Source organism: Diorhabda carinulata, chromosome 4, assembly GCF_026250575.1.
Source record: "Diorhabda carinulata isolate Delta chromosome 4, icDioCari1.1, whole genome shotgun sequence".
Classification (NCBI taxonomy): Eukaryota; Metazoa; Arthropoda; class Insecta; order Coleoptera; family Chrysomelidae; genus Diorhabda; species Diorhabda carinulata.
In genome coordinates, this window is record NC_079463.1 from 4,199,297 (window position 1) to 4,209,334 (window position 10,038).

Consider the following 10,038-nt stretch of genomic DNA (forward strand, 5'->3'; position numbering starts at 1 on the left):
TTGTTAAGCTAAAAGTAATTAGATTTCTCCCTAGAACCGATGATGTTACAAGTACGACATCATGCAAGAAACCATCAGCTGAGCTACATCTGCGCAAGCACATAAGTGAATTTTGGAGGTAAAATCCCTATCCGAAATACTGAGAGCAAAACCTTTCAAGAGAATTCAAAGTCAGAGCTTATGACACAATTGTAAAACCAGCAGTACCATATGCATCAGAAACATGGACGCTGACAAAAAAAGATGAGAATACACTGGTGATATTAGAAAAAGAAAAGTCTTTGGGAACATATATGGCAGTGTCAAAATCTGGAGAAGACATACAAACAGAGAACTAGTGATATTATTCTAGAAGCCTAAAACAACACAAATAGAGCACAAATAACAACATAGCCAGATTACCACAGCATTGTGGAAATGGTGCTAGCGTTCCAGATCTAATCGCTTCGTGGTCTCGAGTAAGAGTGAATTGTAATGAAAGTGTAAATATGGAACAGAGAGCAGGTAGTAAGAAAGTTTTGGACTTTGATAAAGTCAGGTATATTTGAGAGGATTAATTTAATTGGATGCCATTTGGACATTGAGAAGATTGGGTTAGGTTACATGGAATTTCCTGACTCAGGTATCAGTCAGTCAGAGGTGGACTGATTATCGATTTATTAAGGAGAGTTTGATGGGAGGAATGTCTACCTGTATTGAGTATTTTTAAATGCAACATCACATAGAGTAATAGCCACATAGCTTTTTATCATGAAAATATATTACAGAAGAAGAGATTCTGATAAATATTGGAGTCAGTTCTTATGAAAATGATTGTGAAAATAGTCTAGACAACGGATTAATGCAGATTGACGTAGTGATCAAAATATATTGGGTTGGTACGATTCTTAGTAGGAAAAACGAAGCTCTCCAAATTCAATATTAATAATTTCCAATGGATATAATAATATATAAATAAATATATATAAGAAAACATTATGTTAGTTTCATTAAAGTTCGAAGAATCCATATTCAACGAATGGAAGACTCCCGAACGCCAAATAATAGGTTAAAAAATAGATGGTTGGACGATGTCTTCGAACTATTTGCTTTACAGTGCTACAAGTCAAGTGACAGAATGCTATGTAGCTCCAACAAATCATTAGAATCATATTTTACCAATTTTCAAATTGTTATGCGCATTTATTTATCTCTCATGATCATTAAATGTATGAGCGAACGTCAATTTTCGATATTAAAGCGCAAAAAAATGAAATAAATAACAATTTGGGTCAAAAAGGTATGAATGATTTCGCTTACATATATATAAAATACGATTTGGACAAAGAAATTGATACCAATGATATTATTTCTAGATTTAACCACATGGAATTTAGAAATATTATTTTGTAAAAGTCCAGAATTAATAAAAACTTAAAGACGGGCGCCAACTCGTGATTTTAATACCCGCCATAAAATTTTAACTTATGTTACAATGTGCCAAATCGTGATCTTGGTTGTCATGAAGATTAGATAACTTGTGATGGAAGATTATGCAGCTCGGGATTTAAATTATTAAATAAAAAACAGAAATAAAATATATATTATATATTTACAGTGAATTTCAGTAAAAACTTTTTCTAATTCTAAACACATAAAAAACATTTTGTATCTACAAGAGGCCTGTTTCACAAATTCATATTCTGCTATTTTATTTAACTTACCTGGATTCGGTACTAATTTCCAGGTAATAATCTTAATGAATGAGTCACCTGAGTCACATGAGTTTACCTGACATATCCTCAAGTCAAGTCGAGTTAGCGCATCCTTATATATCTCAATAGATTAAAAATCGTCAGTTGTAGCGCACCCAATATTAAAATTCATCAAATTTAACGTAATATGATATACTTTTAATTGAATATAAACAATAAATGAAAACAATAATTTGTTTTCATCATGAGATTTCAAATGTTATTTTCTTATCAAAATTATTCTATTATCGGGAAATTCAAACTATTATTATATAATTATGATATTGTATTTTACTAATTTATATTTAACAAAGAATTTGCTTGCTTAGTCCGGCTCTGATTTCAGCCTTTAGACCTTTTTTCACACACTAATAGCACTAGAAATGTTTATTTTTGGTAAATTGAGTTATTTACGATATAAAATGTTTTATTAATCTATCATATAGTAGTATATTGTTACATATGCGACCATATTTTTCATTTCACATATATATATGTACTTCGCATTTCAGCGTCTCGAAAGCTATTTAATTACATCACGTCTGTCGGGGATGTGGACTCCGAATAAGTGTCTTTGATGTATCATCCTTAGTGTTTGTACACGGCGACATGAATCTTACATGAGTAAGACGCCGATGGGCCTTTGTGCCAACATTGCTTCTCCATATCCTGGTGGATGTTTCCCTGTATATATGAGAGAAATGTTTACGGACTTATCCTTGTTTACTGATGGAACTGTGTAGCCGCCCCTTTGGGTATATTGGATTTGTTGGAGTATGAGTTGATTTAGGTACGTGTTGAAATAACATTGCCGATGTATTCGTGAATATCCATTTTGTTCAATCACGTCAGATGGATAATATCAATATGATAAATAAAAATTACCATACCCAATCGAGCCTTTTTGATCTACTATACTATATGAGCTATACAGAAAGAGGGAAAATTTCTCTATGCGTTTCAATAGACAATCTTCATATTAACATCTCAAGGAAATGGGAGCTCAAATGCTAATTATGGCTCTTCACTTGATAAGCCTATCTCTGTAAATGAAAGTAATAGCAGAAATCTTCAAACAACTAATTTTGTAAAAACTTAAAAGATCTACAACTGACTAACATTTTCTAAACTTCGAAAACAAAAGAAATTTCTTAGATCTTTACATGTGTATCCCAAGTAGTTGTTGACAGACGTTATACGGATATTTCAAAGCAATTTTTATTAAAAATGTTGAAAGTAAAGAATCTTCAATTACTTTTTCATCTTGGACAATAATTGATGTTTTTTGTCACCCTACCTATTCTACTACTGTTTTTTTTTAACCAGTATATATTTCGATAACTTATGACTGTACCATCATGAACATAATTGTTTAATGAACTCCTTTACCTCAACACGATGCATTATATACAAGGTTTGCTTTTTATCAACTGCGCATTTTCCCGGACCATTTCCCGTTGACTTTACAGCCTCATAAACATGGTTCAGTTTCAGCATAGAGCTATTCAAAACAAACGAAGAGACATGCTGACTGAAATTGTATCAGCAACTTCAATGATACATACAGTCCTCGCCCAACATTTGATGATTTTTATCAATTCCCTGAAATGACTCGGAGGGTGGTACTTCCAAACTGATGTGGAGCTAGAAGAAACCGTCACAACTGATTTACAATCATTGGCGTCCACATTTTATGAAGAGAATATTGTTCACATAAATGACAAATGCCTTAATCCTCAACATGATTATATACAGAAATAAGATATACTTTACTTTTGGTAATAAAATATTTCTTGTATATCCACCAGTTTTTTCTTTATAGACTATTGGTTGAAATAAAGCAACCCTCGTATCGTAATTGTAACCCTGTATATTTATTTCCGTATATATTGTGAATTAGTTTCCACAATAAAAATATTCTTTTGTACAATTTATCTACTGATTTCCTCCTAATCGAAAAAACAGAATCCTCGAATAAATACTTCTTAATGTAACGATCCCACGCAAATTAAATAAACTCTTGCTTTCGCTCTTGCTCTAAGAAGAAAATATTTACACAATGGTCCCGACAAGTTTTAATTAAAAAGAACGTTACTGGATTTCGTTTTTCTGATATGTAGTTTGGTGATCGATTCTTTAGACCGAATTCTGACATCGTCAGAACCTATGAATACAAAGTAGCTGATAAAAAATATTTATACTCCAACTCACTCCTTTTAGCGCCGTCAGCACTTGAGCAGTAGTGTTTCACTTCTTTTATGAGCCGATTCGACCGAATTTTTATTCCAGGTTTACAAATATTCAACTTAATAGCATAACCACACTTTTTTGTGCGTTTAAAAAATTATCTTTTTATTAGTTTTTTATAATTGATTACATTTCCTCGGAATTAGATTTTTATGGCGCAAGAACATTCTTTGTTCTCTCATGCAATGAATTAAACTTTCTTTTCTCAGTTTAATGAGCTTGTTTAGTTCATAGCTCCTTATGAAGAGTAACAGCTGCTATTGGAAAACTGTTTTTATCTGTTTTCTACTTATTTCTACTATAGAGTTTTTCACTTTGTGTAGCATCTTTCCAATCTCTTGCTATTTCTTTCCAATTCATAGCCCCCAGTACTTTTAGTTTTTCGTCTCTTTGATATTACTATCTGATCTTCCTCTTGGTCTATTGTCTATTGGTCTCTAATACATAATTTTCATTTACCAGCGCGAGTTGTCTTGTTCCAACCATCTTAGTTTCCGCAATTTTACGTAGTTTACTAGATCTTCTACTTCCTTCTGGTTCCCTATATCGTTCTTGTTATTATATTGGCACAAAGACCCTTCTCTTTTTATAATTATCAGTTTTTTCTGACTTTCTGTGTTAGGTTCATTACCTTAGCTGCATAAGTTATTGTTGTCCTTTCTATTGTATTCTAAATTCTTTTCTGGTATTTTTTTCTTTCAATAAGGACTGTTATTTGCACTATACTTTATTATCTGCTTTGATTGTTTCATTTATCTCTATACCTCTTTCATTATTCCTATCTACCAGGTATTTGAATGTACCTATATATTATTTCAAAACTATATTGTCCTATTTATATTTCTGTCTGATTTTTCATATCTCATTTCACATAATTATTGTTTGTTTCTACTTTGTAAATGCTTAGTGCTCTGGATTCTGCTTCGTTAGTTATCTTTGCTAGTGCTTTTTCAAAACTTCCACTGAGCTTTCCGAAAGAAGAATAAAAGAAATTCAAAAGTATTTAACGGTAATTGTCAAATTTGTTGTTGTAAGTTATTTTTTTTTAAATAAATTGATAAAATATTTCTCTTAATACTATTGAATACTATTGCATTTTTTATTTGAACAAAATCAGCATTTATTTCATTGAATCTTCAAAATTATTACTTGTTAAATAGTTATATGGAAAACATCAAAAATATAAATATACTTTTATCAAATATTCTTCGGGTAAATTGATTTCTGAAAAGTTTGCAACAATTGATTTAGCTTTTATTACTACTTTTAAGCTGTGAAAAAGTGGTAGGTGTTAAATTATTAGAGACATATAAAAAGAACCGTAAATTTTGTAGATTCTTCAAATAGTCACTAACACTCCGGTTTTCATGTTTGTTGGAGACGAGATCTGTTCAAGATTTTAGTTTTCTGAAACGAGACTGGTATCTTATTCTTCTTGTCTACATTTTTTTCTTACAAGTTAGCTGTTATTTTCTTCCTCAGCTCCCTTTATTACAGTCCCTCATTCACAGGTCTTCTTCTATAATCGTAGTTCAAATGTATGTGTCCTATCTTAGAATTGCTTATTCTCAACGTCTTCTCTTATTTCGGTATTGATTTCAGCCACCTGTGCTCTGGCATTACCGTTGCAGTCCTCTGCTATCCACTTAGGAACGTGGAGCACGACAATTACCTACCTACTCCACGTTCAAAATTAGGTAAGGGCTCAATATTTTACAATGCAAAAAAATGCACAATCACTTGCCATTGAAATCAAATCGATATCATCTTTTCCGGCATTCCACAATAATTCGAGGGCATACTTACTGGAAAGTGCCTTCTACTGTGCATGCTGCAATCTAGTTTATTTTTGCTATGGACTTATATACTAATTATTACCTATAATTTTGTTATTCATTGTGATTTTATTCTGTATATTGAAATTTTATTTTAGTTTAATCTTGATTTAGTTATTTTTATGTTTGTTTTTTAGTTTTAGCAAGATTTTGTAACAATTTTTTAACAAAAAAGTATTTCACTCTCTTTCGTATTGTTGTTATCATTAATCAAATTTCTGCCCCATATAATTAAATATATTCTGTGAGTGAATGGATTGATTTTGTTGTTTATATTCGTTGGTAAATCAAGTTATCTTTATATCAGTGCTCAACTAACGTTACTTGACTTACATTTCATGTTTACCGATATGTTCTTCATGAAGATATAGTAATTAGAAACTTGAGACATTTTTTTAAATCTGAAAAACCAATTGTGTCAATGAGAAGACGTTTGAAGCTGAAATGAATTATTAAATTGAGATGGGAGAAACATCTGGGTAATTTATATCTAAAATTACTCGAATTCAAATTGTTTGTGACCGAAGAATCATCATAAGCAATTATCATTTCACTTTCTTATTTGAAAATTTCGTAAATCGATGTCTTTATTGATAAATAAACGTTCTAGTCATGTTGTCACGATAAGATCAATTATCTCTGACATTGATAGCTTCCGTTTGGCTACCACATTCATGGTTTGAAAAGATAATGTAAATATTTTTGAAGAAAATAATGTAAAAACGACGACCTGTTATCGATAATCTCCCTATTTCATATCTAAATCTTTAATTTATATCCTTATAATCCCCTATATGTGTAAATTCTCGAATTTCATGGTCATTTACCTACTTGTAGGGATGAAAAATGGTCTCAAAAACATCAACAAAAAACAACTCGGATGTTTAACACACGAGAGATTGTACAAGACTGGTAGCACTGAGTAATAATCCTTTAACAATGGTTTCATATCTACACAGTTTCTCATATATTCTCATGAATGGAGTCCAGACGGACGCACGATTTAGTATAATTTTATGGTCGACTACCTGGTGGTCCGGTGATGGATGGGCATGGTACGATGGACCGGTAGCGCTCGTTATGTCTCACCCATTCAAGGATTATCATTCTTGTGATATCGCATCAGCGACTGGGTTAAACCGCCTCCGCTCTACTGTTCTTAGTACTTTATACCTTTGCTTTGCGAGTACATTGGGACATAAACAGGTAATGTCGCTTATTCGCATCAACTTTTATATCTTGTATTGAATTCAAATACAGATTATTTTCAACCATAACCTTTTGTCAATTTTCTCTACTTAATCGTTTGGTTGTAACAGTAAAATTCTATAAATTAAAAATATAATCTCGTTAAAGCTAAATCTTTCTTTCTTGTACACTTTTTAATCCAAATTACCGGGCATTTCTAATATTCAACTCATCGTTCTTTTTAATATAACAGTCTATGACAAATCCGAATCCCCTTTAGGAAACATCATATTATGACTTCGGTAGCACAACAAATAAAAACTATTTGATAACTGCTAAGCAGCGATTAGACCATGATTTATGATAGGTGTGTAACAGCTGGCTCGAAACCGTCTAATTGGGATGAACTAACATTAACTACTACCTGGCTTTGGCTTCGGGCTAGGAGGTTCCAAAATTTCATGGTTTGTTTTTAAATAGACAATCAAAATGAAATGTCATCTGCTTCTAGATAAATAAGTCTACACTGAGAAAATATTCAATGTTCATTCGTGTTCATAATGAACCCTTCGACATTTCATGCAATCAGTAATTTATAGAAGGAAGTTTTCGAAAAAAAGGTTGGAATTGATTGTTTGATAAGCTTAATTATTTGATAATGAAATCAACTAAGCAGATTTTCAATTAAACTTTCATTGATTGTGCTGTGAGTGAATATCAAAAAAGCAAATCTGGCCCATCGAAAAACTACATCCAACTTCACTTTTTGAGTTGAATATGGAATATGTGAGGTTTATCTTTAACATTCGTATTTATATTGGTGAAGAATCAAACAAGTTCATGCAAGATTGCAAGCACATGCAAGTCTGAACAAGCGTTGTACTGAATATGCAAGTTTTTACAAGTAACAGTCGCTGACTTTACTAAACTATAAACATTTTAGTTCTTCACTATCGAAACCAAATAAATGTTCATGGAACCCATCACACCCATCGTAGACCTCCGTCAAGTCTTCTGTTGATCTCGGAATACCAGTTGCAGGTGATCAATTAATCAATATAATGTCAAGTAATATTTTAATAAAGTCAAATAATGTCAAAGTTTTACATGTCTTTAAAATCCCCTTTCGGTTAATAAAAATAAATTTTTTATAATAATGCCCAAATTTTCTTTCGTTTTGGCACATCTACTTAAAGTCTAAGGGCCTAACTAGAATATTGTCAATCTTTAAATTCTCATACCTAAAATAAGAATAGAAAGGAATTCTTATATAAATATAACAGGGGCTTATCTGAAAACAATTTCTAATAGAATTAATAAAGTTAAATTATGAAGTCATATATGTTGTTTAAACAAACAGTTTTTTCATGAAGTAAACGATAGTAAAGACAATATCTGACAACTTAACAGCATCTGATAAATGATGGCCTCAAGTATCGAAAAAAAAAACATTATTCTGAATGTAATTATGTTGAATATATAGAACATTTTTTTTTCAGTGTGCATAATAATTCTACGAGGATATCAGTTTTATCAAATCGAGCTATCTTTAAGGAGCCTTTTTGTTTATAACGTTCCGAGAGGCGGAAAGGTTAGTTCGCATAACTTGTGACAGCTACTTTAAAAGCTTTTTGTAATTAAAGACAAATATACGATTTTTATCAACTTTTGATCAGCACTATAGTTGGAAAGGATATTAAGGTGGAGGTGTTCTGAATTTTTGTTAATTAATTGTAGTATCTTTCACTTATTCGATATAAACCAGTCATCCAAATTGACTTAAACATTTGTTAATTGTATCAGTTCATTCATTGGACACAACAACAGTTTGGGGAAACTCTCTCAAAATTATTAAGCTCAAAATATAGGCACGTTTTTTTTGCAATATACAGTATAATATAGTCTGTGGGAATCAAAATCAAATAAAAACAAATATTTATAATTGGATATGGCTTTATTGTTTTTCGAAATATGCTCCATTAAGATCCATACACTTGTGGATGAATTTTAATTAATTGTCGAAGCATTTTTTACTTTCCGATTGAGGTATCTTCAAAACATGTGATTTTAACGCATCAACCGCTTCTTTAGGTGTAGAAAAACGTTCACCTTACAATTTAGTTCTGATCTGCAGGAATAAAAAGAAATTATTGGACTCTACGGCTCTTGACCCATCAATTCGATGTTTTGACCATTCAAAATGATGTTTGAGAGCTCGTATTTTCATTTTGAAAAATGATTCGTCTTCTGAGATTGAATTTTAAGATTTTTTCGTAAAATTCTGGCTAAGAAATGCTGTTGTTCAGACGACCATTTGCTTCGAAGTACCTCGTCAATAACTTGTTAAATTTTTTAAGCACCAATCGACACGAGGTACTTTTTGATTCATTGTCAAATTATGCGGTATCCAACGCAAACAAATCTTTTTAAAGCCAAATGTTCACGCAAATCTATGGCTCGAGATGCTCGAAGCGAGTTGATCGTTTGGTTTAATCTAAATCGAAATAGAAATATGGTACAAAAATGTTAGCGATCTAATTTTTGACCAAGATAGATGTTTCAAGTATCCGTAAACCACAAAAATAGTTTTCATATGACAACACGTTCTGACAACACCTTCTAAATTTTATTATGGAAATGTCAAATTTGACATATTCCCTTCAGTTGCTAAATTTAAGTAGCAACCTTCGTAAAATAATAGTTATTTGTATGCCAATGACTGAAAGTGCTACTATGTTGGACGAGCCTGAAAATTTCGAGGCGAGCGAAGCGAGGCGAGCAACAGACGAGTCCAACAAAGTAGTTTTTCAGTCGCGGCGTACACAACATTTTTTAGACGACGCATAATAATGTAACAAGAATTCTATTATATTTTCTCTGGTTAAAATTTTTGATTTTTTCCAGTGTACCCTTTGTTTTGTTTCTTCAGGAAATTGATGGAAATTGGATATTTGTTGATGCGAACATCTTGTTTTATTGCGAGAGTACTTTTAATCATCGAAAATGTAGACCATAAAATAGAACTTTTCCAGAAT